Below are 12,178 nucleotides of genomic sequence, written 5' to 3' on the forward strand. Positions count from 1 at the left end.
GACCTATAACTAGAACATACAACTATGTACTGGGGATTTGGGGAGGGGAAAAAAAAGAGGAGGAAGCTTGGCAGGCAAGAGATGTTAGCTCAGGGCGAATCTTTCCCAGAAAAAAAAAAAATGTCAAATCACATTTTTAATGGTCATCTGAACCAATGTTTTATATGCCTTTAGGTTCTTGCAATTAAAAGATCATCATAAATAAGATATACTATTTCTTTTAACTTCAAATAATATTATTTAAGTCATTGCTTTAGATGCCAAATTTCAGGCAGAAAATCATAATACCATGCCTTGAGTCTGTCACTCCTGACTTCCAAGGAGTTCAGATTGCTTTCACACATGTTATACGATTCATGCTCCTGCAGTCCAGGGAGGGAGGGAAGCAAAGACACTATTACGCCTATTTTACCAAGAGCACGGTGCAACGCTGAGAGAGGGCAGGTGATTTCCGCAGAGTCCCTGGAGGGAACAGTTCCACAGTCGTGCAGCCCACCCACTCAAGAGTTCTACCCATTGATTCTTTGATTTTGCCCCACTAGCCTGCTTCGTGAAATTTCCTCTTCAATCTCCCATAGCAATTTCTCTGGCCCTCTCTGATGGCATGTTTTGCTTGTTTACAATTTCTATTTTAAGAGTCTTTATGGAGGCCCTGCAATGTGAAGAATTACATTTCTGGCTATGAGAGAAGTGAGAAGCTGAGGAACAGAAGGCAGAGAAAAAAGATTCAAACGAAAGTTAGTCTCCTGCCCCACCAGGACTTCACAGTCAAGTAGAGCTGGAGGAGGTGGATGAAGGGGAAGCAGACAATACACAATAACACACGGGCATGGGCGAGGTCCCCACCCAGAACTCTATTTCAGATTGTGAGAGACTGCATTTAAATTTAAGGCCTGATTAATGGCAGAAATTATTCCCAGGTTTGAAACTAATATAACAGAAGCTTTTTTTTCCTAAATGTGCCTCACTCAGTGGATGGAACATAATAGTTAGTTAATTAATGAAGAGAGGGAGGTGGCAGGAAGAAGAGACTGGAAGAAGAAAAGAGGGAAGGGTGGAAATGGTGCACCCTATTTTTAATTATCCATTCAAAAACCATGAATATATGTTTCTTACACATTTACCCAGTAGGAAATTGGACCATAAAGGTTCTATGAGTGTCAGAGTGAAGTATAACTCTGGTGACACTACAGAGCATAGTGCTACACTCTGTTCCTTCCTTTTCTAATGCCTGTGCAGGTATCCTGAGCATCTGTCCAAAATATTTTTGACTAGTTAGTATGAGCTATATACATTGTTCATACAAATGGCAAAGGCAAATCTACACTGTGTGTCTACTGCAATGGATATAGGTCCCTGCAAGAGGCTGTAAAGAGAGTATTTTTTTCATAGATTCCCACAGATTGCTTAAGTGTTATATAATGAATATAATTTTCATCTGTGGAAACTTGGTCTCCTTCTCATTATATTTCTGGCTTAAGACAAATTGCTTCTTTTCAGAGAGAGGCGTGGATGATTGTTTTTGAAGAAGCAGTGAGGTTCTTTCTGGTGCTGACAGGGGAAGTATTTCACCAGCCTCTCATTTCTGCTCTTCCCCTCCCCATAAGTCCTTTTCCATAAATGGCATTCTGCTTTCAATAGTCCAAGTAGCCAGAGAGAAATGGAATAGATTGAATGTCCCTCATTCAAGGTTAAAATGTTAAAATGCAAATGATCGTGTTTGAATGAACCGGGTCATCTGGCAGAACGACAAGGGCCTGTGCGATGCAGTGAGGAGAGGAGAGGGTCAGCAGGCAGCATGAAAGAGACAACAAATGCTGAGTACCCCCCTTTGGGCACAGCTCTAACTTGAAAACTTCAGGTAATCAACTTACATGAGGACTCCTCTCTGCCCTCAAGAAGCTAATTATCTAAAGATAAGTAGATTCTGTCAGCTAAGTAGATTATACTAACAGATCACCAGGAAACAATGGATAGACTGATCACATAGGATGGTCTTCCAACTATTCTAAGGGGTCTCTGATCCTTCCTTTTATTTGATATCCGATGCTACTGTTAGTTCAAATCAAGACTCTCTCTTACCCGAATTATTAAAAAGATTTCCTCCTTCTTCTCTCCTTTCTCTTCTCCCATATTTCTTGAACTCTCATGTGCTAAGAACACTTAACACACAAGAGTTATACATGCCATACATGTTTTATATACATGACTCTTAGAGCGCTAAGGACTATACATGACCTGAGTCATTTGATCTTCTGACTGTTTACAGAACACCCCTTGCTTTCCAGTGTGTTCACAATCTGGACTCAGTGTTTATTTACAACTTCAACTGTGTCCCTGTACCTGAATGACCACCTGGAATGAACTCAGAGAGAAAAGAGAAGATATTATATCCATGGAATAAAAAGAAGGTGCTAGGAAGAGGAGAGAGAGAAAGAGAAAGAGAGAGCGTGCACCCCATTGCCTAAGAGAGAGTTTCCAAGGTAGAAGCCATAGTCCTTGTACTCAGAAGGTGACATCCTACCGCTTCCGCCATATTCTGTTTGTTACAAGTGAGTAATAATTCCCACTCACACTCCAGGGGAGAAGATTACACAAGAGCATGAATACCAAGATGAGATGAGCTCTCTGGAGGCCACCCTAGAGACTGCATACCACAAACAAGACGACAGCTGTTCAGCAGTTCTGCAGAACAGCCCACCAAGATTTGAGCAAAGTAGAAAAAGAGGTCTCCAAGAGAAAAATATCAAAATGGAGCTACGAGATTATATGATGCATGTGATAACATATTAAAATGTGAAAAATAATATTGAGAGGCATACTGGAACTGTGTTGCAGTTAGAAGGAATTTACTGAAAAATTTATAGACAAATTCAGCTTAAAAACAGGCAATTAACTTGAGAAAGAAAACAAAACATACAAGAAAGAAAATATAATCAGAGTATACTACTTGACTCAGTAGCAAATAATATTCACATGGAAGTAAATGCGTGCTTAACAAAAAGTGTGACATAACTATGTTTAAAAAGGAGGTTAGGGACGGAGCAGTCAGGGGAGATGGAGGGTCCCCGCAGCTCACTCAGCCACACGCTCATCTACCACAATAGGTCAGCAGACCTTGTCCAAAGTTGACAGCAGGTTAATAAATAATTTCTAAAATCTATAAATCAAGAAAAGTCAGCATTAATGCATTATTTAGAAATAAGAAGTAAAATGTCAGAAAAAATAACCAAAATATTTTACAGTTGCTAAAGCATGGAACCAGAGTATAACGGGAGAAAGCTAGAGGCTACTATTTTCTCATTAAAAGGATTGAAAGTATATTGGCTTTTTTTTTTTTTTAAACTATGAGCACACGTTTATTTGATGAAAATAAAAATGAATTTGAACACAAATATATTAAGTACAAATATACTTTTGGCACTGTATTACGTTAGAAGGATACAAAGATGAATAAAGACCATCTCTGATTTCAAATTCTTATACTCTAATAGAACCTAGGACATAGGAAGGTTTTCTTTTTCTAACTGCTTTTATAATAAATTTGTCTTGTTAGGGTTTGTCTCGTTCTACTGCAATGGAAGGGAGTTCTGATTAACTGAAGCTTCCAATTAGCTGAGTTTTAATTGTTTAGAAGAGAAAAAGTCTCTCTTCACTTTGCCTCCCTCCACTTTTCTCTGTAACTTTCCCAGCACATCAGACCCACCTTCCAATGGAGGCACGGAAGGAAAAACTGACCCTGTCCTTACACTCAAAATGAGGACCCCTGAGGATACAGGGGGCTTCTAGTCCACTGAGCTTGGAGAACCCGGCCTTCAGGCTGACTCCACACTGGCCTGCTTCTTCTTAGCAAACCAGCCTCCCTGGCTGGAGGAGCAGACTGTGCTTCCGGATCCAAGCCACTGATCACATCTAAAATGTTCTGCTTGAAACCCAGAGAAAGAGAGGAATGTACTTACTGGAAAATGTGTTTTCACCATGAAACTTCTGAGGAAGTATAAACTGTAAACTAGCTAACATTTTTCCTCTGGATTGCTGGTCAGATATAAAAGTGAGCTGGTAATAGCTCTTATAAATATAATTTCCATGGCAGAGCGATCACAGGAGCACAAATAGCTTTATAAATACCAACAGCTGGCCAGTTGAAGGAGATAACCTCTGGCTTTTATTTCGCTTGGGGCAGCACACAGTCTGGAGCGGGAAACTGTCTTCTAGAATGACTGAGGAGCTGGATTTGGAAGCTCATGTAGCAACAGAAAATTTGCCTTTCCAGAGATTCAACCGTTTAACAGTCTGGCTTTCGGCAACTGCTGCGAAGAAGAAAACACTAGTATTTACAGCTGCTATCAATTTTTAGAATCCTTTGCAGTTCACCAAGTACTATGGAAATAAAGACTATAGATCAATGATTCTCACATTAAAAACAGGGACATGAAAAAATAATAATGGCCAGGCTCCCAACATACCAATGAAATGCCAATCACTTGGGGTGGGGCTTCAGCACTGGTATTTTTTATAAGCGTCCCATGTCATCCTAAGGTGGTTAACACTGTCTGGGGAGATCTTAAGAATGGGAAGCATGGTATGTTGGAAAAAGCTGGGGGCACACCACGTCAGTCATTCAAATGACATTGGACTGTGTGACATGGACCAGAAATTCACTGTCTTTAACTCTTGGTTTCTTCATTTGCAAAATAAGGATAAGAACCCTCTCATCTTTACGGGGAGTTGAAGGCTCAAGAGAGGTCTTCTGAAAGTGCTTCACAAACTATGATCCTCTGAGCAACTATCAGCCACAAGGTTATTCTGACCCTAGTTCTAAGACACAGAAGTGTCCAGAGAGTAAAGTAAAACTCACAGCCAGTCTGACAGCTAGTCTCTGCATGGTCAGCCTTTCCAGAACAAAAGCTCAAGGTCTAATGTTACGGTCATCAAAACCCAAATGTAAACCCCTTTATAGGACCAGCTAAGAGAATGAAATTCCAAGAACGGAAGTTGAGGAAGAAGCAAGAAATGAGAAAGAAGATTCAGGGAAAAGGAATCCACAAGACCTCGACTGCACAAGACCTTCGGGTCCTCCTAAAACCCCAACCAGAGAAACTTGCATACTTCCAGTTTAGACTGGCTCTGCTCTTTGAGTACCGGAGTCATGCTGTGAGGTAGATAAACTGTCTGGCACAGAGTAAACACTTAAATGTCAATTAGAACATTGTCTAAAACCTCAGTATGAAGAAATACTCTTATTACAAGGCTGTGTCTGTGTACACAGAGACAGTGTGAACTCTACAGGTGTAAAGAAGCAGAGGAAAGAAGGGTGTGTTAGCCGTGAAGGACATGAGACCAAGGATCTGGCCCAAAAGCTAGAGCATTAAGTTATTATTGACCACTATCCCAGGGTCTGTCCAGGACACAGAACTCTATCTGCTTACAGCTCTCTTTACCTAGTTTATTAGACTTAAACCCTTAGCCTCTAAAGGTAACCTGCTAGGCTCCTGGCAATCACTACATTCTAACTGGTGTTAAAGAGTCATAAGCACTGTAGGAGAAAGCAGAGATCAAGGAACCCTGGGAGAGGCGTGCTGGAGGAGACAAGTCTGAGCTGGAACTTGAAGGTGGACAGGATGGAGCAAGCCTAACAAAGAGGATATATTAATGAAGCAAACAGCCTGACTAAAGGAAAACTGCAGGCGGAAATAAGACAACATTAATTGCAATATAGTTTTATATAAAAAGGGCCAACTGCCGGATGATGTGCGGCGAAAACAGTTTCTGGAGAGGTCGGTCCAGCAGTGGCATTTTTCTCTACCATAGTCCTGAGTGTAGACGACTTCAGTAAAGTTGGTCAGAGAGATTCGTGGTTTTAGGAGAGAAAACAGACAGCCTTCTCCCGCAAAAGGCACAAATTTATTATCCGTTCATTCAACATCTGTTCATTCCACAAGTTGTTGGCTTTGGGGGAGTTTGGGTTTTTGGGGTTTGGTGTTGTTTTGTTTTAGCATCTTCTGTGACTGAGGCTGTGTGCTAAGTATTGAGACCTCAGTGGTGGACAATTCATGACTCCTGCCCGCAAGGAGCTGAGGATAATCGTGCCATTGAGAAAGCACAAAGTAGGCCAGACAAGCTGTGTGACCATGCACAGATGACCCACCTCCTTGAAGCTGCAGGTTTCAAAATGTTGAAGTGGGGTAACATTGATAACCACTTCCTAGGGCCGTTAAGAGTATTTAACAGAATAATGCATGCAAAGCACTCAGCACAGCGCCCGGCACCTAACAAGCACTCTTAAATACTACCTATTGTTATTTCTAACCGGTCACTGCGGTTGTTTAGGGCAGGAAAATGGGAGGGAGAGGTTCTTGTCTGGTGCTGAGACCACTGTTAACGCTCAATCAGCAGGCGCTCTCAACCAAACCGACCCGCATTTGGCCGGATCCCACCACTCTAACCCCACCGCTTCTCCGGGGCAGCTGCTCTCACAGGGTCGATGAAACGCGGCTGCTCACGCTCACGATTTAAACCAACTAGTTCCCTGCCATATGCCTGACATATGTGCTCCCCCTGGAAACAACCTCGTATGAAAAGAAAAAGGAAAGAAAATGGCAGCTGTTGCCTTTCCAGTGGAAAGGATGGGCTGACCTACAACGCAGACGTTGTCATTTACAAGAAGGAAAAGGAGCCCTTGGACGCTCAGGCCTCAAGCCGAGCGTTTCCACTCGGACACAGCAGCTGCGAGCCAGATGGTCGCTTGTGGGCAGACCCGGCTGGGAACCGAGCGCGGCTCGCGAGGAGGAGGGGCAAACGCAGAACACAAGTTGCTTTCTTTTGGAAAATATTGCCTCAGCCTGCCGAGGGAATTTACCTCATCAGGAACCACAGTCCAAGGGACGGCCATTAACAAGGGGCAGCAAACAGGAGCCTCCCTCTTCTCAGCCTCGCGCAAAGGAAGCGTCCGGACTCCCCGCAGCGCCCTCGTTTCTGGCACTGAGCCAGGAGGTGGGTAGGCTCCGGGCTTGGATGATCCGCAGACAAGATGGATGACTTTAGGAGTCAGTGTCTTTGGGGCTTGGGGATTTGGCTTCCTGAATGGAAAACTTCTTTTGAGAGATTCAGGCTTTTTCAAGGCTGAAATTCTTGGCCTCACTTTGATGATGCAGGCTCCTTTATTTGAGAGCTTCTTAAGACAAGGACCAGATCTTAGCAAGTTTTGTAGGACTGACGCTGGGCGTTCAACAAATGGTATGTGTGGGGGTGAGGGCAGGGAATGAGAGAGAGAAACAAAGAAATAAATGAAGGCGAAGGGAAGAGGGGAAGAGACAAGGAAGATGTGGGAAGGCGGAGGAAGAAGGGAGCAACGGGACGAGGAAGGTAGCAGAGACCACGGCCATGGAAGCCAGCGCCGGGCGCAGACCTCTCCATAGATGTAAACGTGGGGAAGGCTCAGTGTCCTCGGCAGAAGATTAGAGAGCAGACCGGACAATCGTACTCCCTAGAAGATACCAGGGCAGATGACCATTGTACAGACGCCACTCACAGAAACTGGGGAGAACAAGAAGAAAATCCTGAATAGGGCTGAGCTTTCCACCAAATTGACTGAGATCACCCGGAAGTGACTAATCGGGTGATCTGCAGCGAGTAGAATACAGAGTCGGGATAGAAAGACCAGTTACAGGAAAAGGAGAGATTGTTTTCGCATACTTGAAGTTTTAGCATCAGTTAAATGTTTTCAACTTAATTCAATTGGACAAGTATTTGTGGAGAGCCTGCTATGATGTCTGAAAAGCCATATTTTTCCCATGTGCAAACTTTCTTGCTTTGAGTTGGGAATTAAATCAAGCAAGGGCTCTCTCAGTAGTGATTCAGACATCCCTTTTCTAAAGGCAGGCTCTAGAATCTCTCAAATGCCTTCCGGCCATGGGAATAACCGTTTCAGGGTTTCCGTCTCATGAGGACAGTGTGTGTGTACATAGCACATTCAACTGCAAAGTGTGAAATTGGCATTATTGGCCTGCACTAAAGAAAGGGGAAAATGGAGAACAAAGAGTGTAACAAATGACTTGCTAAAGACAGTTACTCAATAGCAAAACCGGGAGCCACACCCCAGTGTCCTAACATCAAGAGCGCTGCCTTTCTCCTCTATCACATCCGCTCATGGAGATACTTTATGGACTTAGTTTTGCACGTTCAGAAACTAGATTTTTAACCGTTCACTCAGAAATGCCTGGGTTCTGGAAGATGGCTTTGCTAACCTCTCTCACAGAAGATTCCCTTCTACTGGGTAGGGGAGAAGAAATCGCCGGCTCTGGAGTAAGAGACAGTTACCTGCCCAGGAAGGTCTGGAGTTCTGTGGAAAACACACAGGGAGTGTGTGTGCTTGTTTGGATGTGCGTGCACATGTGTGGGTTTCTGGGTTTCTCTGTGTTTCTTCACTTACTACATGAGGGACACTAACTTGACCAAGCGCCTTCCCGTTTCTCGGGAGCAGTGTGCAGCAGGGGCCCAGGGTGCCTCGGGTCCTGCTGTAGACCGTGCACCTGTCACTCGACGTTGAGTTCTGGGCATCAGGGCTGTCTTTACTCTCAGGCCTGCCTTGTGCTGGGAAGGCCATTTCATTCAATGGGAGAGCTGCCCAGGTCTAGTTGTGAGAAGGTCTGCTCTGCCACAGGTCGGGGCCGCAAGCCCTTGTTTGGACCCTTGGTGTGTGCCTGTGACATGCCAGGGCGTGCTGTGGTGAGTAGAGGCTGAGATTCAGTGAGCCTTTTTCTATGGCCTCAGGGGAGGAGGCAAGCAACCCATGTTGGTCCTGGATCTGTATGTGCCAAGGAGATGGCAGGACAGGGGTGCCCTGCTCCTTTAGCTATCAGAGGTGCTAGGAAGGTGAGAGAAACATGGTCTGTGGTTTGCATGGACAAAAAAAAGGAAAATAAAATCAACCAGGGCTACGTATTGGCTCTAGGACAAAAAAATCAGAAGTGGGGTGGCAATGTGTGTGTGAAAAACGGCCAATATGTTTGGAAAACGCTGGGTTAAGGTGAGATGGGACTCTTTAACATAAGATTGTTCAGAGGTTTTAATACGCTAATGCTGCCACTAGAAGAATAGACTTACAGCATTTTCCAAATGTACTTGACCTTAAAACTCCATTTCAAGGAGAACCTACAAGTTCTTATTTTAAGACAGAGAGACTCACACCAAGATGAGGTGAACATTTGCAAGCAGCGTTTCTATCAAGCTATAGGAGCCTGATAAATTGCCTCTCTCCTCTCAAGGGACAAAGGGGCAGTGCCTAAAAACTACCATGCCCTCTCTTGAAGAGACTGGAGTTGTACTGGTCTGTTTTTACACCGTGGTTGTCCATATTTTATCTATCATACCAGCTGCTGCTCTTCTCTTAATGTCAGGGCCTCCTGTGGGACAATAGGACGCAGCTGAGCAGGTCATAGTTACATGACGGTTTACATGAACGCAGTCCCTTCGTGCCGATGTTAACGAGAATAACAATAAAAAGTGTTTAGAAATGACATTTATTAAGTGCTCATTGTTTGCTAAACACTGTACTAGGCACTTAGCATGCACTATTTAACACATTCCTCTAGTAGTTACTATTTTACAGAGGACAAACTAAGGCTCAGAGAAGTTAAGTTACTGTCCCAAGATCACACAGTTAGGCGGGGAGACATCTGTCACTCTAATCAGATATGTTTAATTTAGGGATCTAGTGGTTAAACCAGAGTTATAGTCCACCTCTCTATCTCTTGGTCACCTTGACTGGACCTGGGAGACTGCTAAATTTTATTGATGAAGACAGTGGATGTACACACATCCGGTCTAGTTCTCAAAGTCGGGGTAGAGAATCTTAAAAAGTGTCCATCCTGCTGCACAGTGACAGCTGGAATTATTCCCTAGAATCATGGAAGTGAGAGAGACAGTGAAGGTGGCCAAAAGGATGCCTCCTGAATTAGCCAAATGCTTGTCAGCACGTAAGGGAGGAGACAGTAGCATAATCAGAGATTGGAGAGCCAGCAAGAAGAGGTCTTTCTTTGATGGGTCTCAACATCTTCATTAGCTTACTCATCCCCAAATGGTGGAATGGACCCAAATTGGACAATGACTATATTTTCCAAGCTGAAGTTTAGAACAGGAATTTTGACAAAGATTTGTGCTCTTCTTGGTGAATTAAGTTTTTGAAGTCTCTCAGTTTAGACTATAAGTCTGTAACGTTTGTAAGTCTGTAAGCGTTGAATCACATTAAGCACTCCCTTTTGTGTATGTACATAAGCATTTTGTATGTATTTTCCATGATACTTTTATAAAAAGGATTTAAAGCTCCGCTTTGTTTTTAAAAATTATGTGTATTGAAAATAATGAAATTTCTTGAAATTGGAATAATCACATTTCTGTACTACTTCAGTCTCCTATATAATAATCAGCATTATAGTGTTCTCTTGTTTCCCAAACCGTATAAATTCGATCAACTCTTTCTATTTTTTAAAATAGTTTGTTGCTGAAACAAACCAAAAAATAAGCAAAACACCCCTTGGATCTGGGCTTTGGGCTTACGTATTTTTCAGTACACTATAGGATGTGCACCATATATGACGCAGTGGACGTGATGATGCGCTATCAGATCCCCTCCTGCTCATCGGGAAGCCTTCCGCTGTCTGTCGCTTCAGGGCTATTCTCAGCTGCACAAAGCCATCTTGCCCAAAGTCATCCCCTTCCTGGGAGAGCTCAGGTACAATGATTAATCAGGTGGGGGACAAAGGCCTAGCCGTTTCAGTTGGGACAACTCTGATAGGCCATTTCAGCTCCACACCTCCCCGTGGGGTGGCCAGGAGTGTCATCATGCCTGCACTGCTGCTCCACTTTCCCTCTCTCTGATCCTACTTCCTTTCCTTGCCTTCCGTAGAATCTGATACCAAGAGTTCCTCATAACAAACATCCTCATCTGTAAACTCCATGTCAGAGTGTGCTTCCCAGAGAACCCAACCTGTGATTTACAACTAGAATGGAAGATTCTCGAGAGCAGGCATGTTTGTCTATCTTGTTCACAGATGCTAATATATCCCCAGTGCCTCAGACACAGGCAAATAATAGATTCTTAATAAATATTTGATGATTGTATCCGGCTTCTTCTGCATGGTGCATAATGACAAAAAACAAAATTGGATACTTATAAAAACAGGATGGAACTTCCAAACCAAGAGTCACCCTGTGGTTTTTACTATAAACCAGTCAATCCAGAGAAGCAACACTTTAGAGACAGCATATGACCCAGTCAATTGCTTCATTCACTCTTTCAACATTTATTGAGGGCCTACTATGTGCCAAGTAATAAGAGGGAGACAAGGATAAAAGGAATAGTGCTTCTCTCAGGTAGCTCACCATGTATTTGTGGAAAGAAAGAAAGGAATTGACAATTACAGCACAGTGCTAAGTACAATGATGGTGAACACAAGGGGCTGTCAGCACACGCGGGAAAAACAACCAAACCATGAAACCAGCCTTTGAGGGAAGGCTTCCCAGAGAAAGTGCGTCTGCGGGTGATTTGGTGAGAACATATCACACATTTAAAAGCACAGACTGAAGTCCTAAGACCTGTATTCAAATCCCGAAAAAGCTCTCACTAAGTGTTAGTTAAATAGATAAAATTAAAATGGATAAATATGATTATCTGGGTGGGAAGCACTTTCCAAACAGAGAGATTAGCAAGTACAAAGGCAGAGATGTGAGTGAGTCTAGAACCTTCAGGGGCCTGCAGGTCACTCAGTATGTTTAGGACAGTGGGGTCAGGGGTGTGAATGGAGGAGGGACCAGAGAGGAGAGGCAGTGGGGTAGGTGGAAAGCCCTTGATGAAAGCCAGCTCCTGAGAGCAGACGCAGCACCACCAGGCTTAGATCACAAATTTCTTTAAAGAGAGAGTCTCTTGAAGGGTCCTAATGCTTAATGTCTAAAAAATCCTCTAAAAATATTAACAAATTGGACCAAGTCTGAACTACTTAGTAAATATCACAGTCATCGTACTATTGGAGCTTTTGTGAATGGGTACCTTGACTCTATAGGCTGAAGACAACATGAAAAGTCCCTTCCCGTAGAATTTTCTTTTCTTCTTTGAAGGCAGTCATTCAATGTAAGACCACTAATGTCTCTGAGGAAAAAACATGGTATCTGGAACATTTCG

General features: G+C 43.3%; 1 long non-coding RNA gene across 1 annotated transcript in view; it reads right to left on the minus strand.

Annotated features, from left to right (window-relative positions):
- The window catches only part of LOC106824932 (uncharacterized), a 70,900-nt gene extending 59,824 nt beyond the window's left edge, over positions 1-11,076 (minus strand). The window contains exon 1 of the long non-coding RNA XR_001396519.3: positions 6,860-11,076. This is a non-coding gene — a long non-coding RNA (uncharacterized lncRNA). The remainder of the gene's footprint in view (positions 1-6,859) is intronic.
- Positions 11,077-12,178: the final 1,102 nt, after the last annotated feature.

The sequence above is a fragment of the Equus asinus genome, chromosome 20 (assembly GCF_041296235.1).
Source record: "Equus asinus isolate D_3611 breed Donkey chromosome 20, EquAss-T2T_v2, whole genome shotgun sequence".
NCBI lineage: Eukaryota > Metazoa > Chordata > Mammalia > Perissodactyla > Equidae > Equus > Equus asinus.